The sequence below is a fragment of the Otolemur garnettii genome, unplaced genomic scaffold (assembly GCF_000181295.1).
Source record: "Otolemur garnettii isolate 467f Iridium unplaced genomic scaffold, OtoGar3 scaffold00026, whole genome shotgun sequence".
NCBI classification, from domain to species: Eukaryota; Metazoa; Chordata; class Mammalia; order Primates; family Galagidae; genus Otolemur; species Otolemur garnettii.
Window position 1 is genome coordinate 1,889,129 of NW_003852421.1, and position 1,151 is coordinate 1,890,279.

The 1,151-nt window shown below is 40.9% G+C and overlaps 1 pseudogene; it reads right to left on the bottom strand.

Moving 5' to 3' along the window:
* Nucleotides 1-243: 243 nt before the first annotated feature.
* LOC100952288 lies at nucleotides 244-1,143 on the bottom strand (annotated as a pseudogene).
* Between the last annotated feature and the right edge of the window lie 8 nt (nucleotides 1,144-1,151).

The window sequence follows — 1,151 nt, forward strand, 5'->3', positions numbered from 1 at the left end:
TTCTTTTTTTTTTTTTTGAGACAGTTTCACTATGTCATGCTCAGTAGAGTGCCATGGCATCACAGCTCACAGCAACCTTAAACTCTTGGGCTTAAGCGATTCTCTTGCCTCAGCCTCCCAAGTAGCTGGGACTACAGGTGCCTGACACAATGCCCAGCTATTTTTTGTTGCAGTTGTTTCGCTGGCTCAGGCCAGGTTCAAACCCGCCACCCTTGGTATGTGGCTGGTGCCATAACCACTGTGCTACGGATGCCAAGCCAAGCTCAACAATTTGTGAATACATTTTTCAATTTGAGCCCTGTCACCTTTTCCTTTCAAGAGTGTGGTATCATCTTTGGTCACAGGGGCCTCTTTAATTTTTCCTAAGTCATGAGGCTGAACTTCTTTAAGATTTAGGGTCGACCCCTCTTCTCCAAACACTGCACCACCAGTAGCAATAGCTATGTCTTTAAGCTGATTCTTTTATTATCACCAAAACCTGGAGCTTTAACTGCCACAACTTGAAGACCAACTTTTAGCCTATTCAAAAGGAGTGTACTTAGGGCTTTTTCATTAATATCTTCAACAATTATGATCAAGGGCTTATGGTGAGTATTGGCAATTTCAAGAGTAGGTACGATTGACTGCATACTAGAAATTTTTTCACTTAATAGAACATAGGTATGCTAGAATTCACATTTTTGCCCTTTTGATGTGTTAATAAAGTATGGAGAAGTACACCCTCTACCAAACTTCATGCCTTCAATAATTTCTAATTCATCATTCAGTGTTTTTCCATCCTTTACTGTGATGATACCTTTTCTTCCAACCTTTTTCATTGCATCAGAAATGATGCTTCCAATTTCTTTGTCGCCATTTGCAGAAATCGTAGCAACCTGAGCATTTTCCTCAGGGGTTGTCACAGGTTTAGACTGCTTCTTCAGTTCAGCAGGGACAGACAGCATCAATAGCTGACATCACACCTCTCCTGATTTCCACTGGATTAGCACCTTTGCTAATCTTTTCGAAGCCTTCTTTGGCAATAGACCATGCCAACACAGTGGCAGTGGTAGTACCATCCCCAGCCTCTTCATTTGTGTTACTGGCAACATCTTGAACAAGTTTAGGTCTGATATTTTTATATTTTTCCTTTAAGTCAATTGATTTTGCAA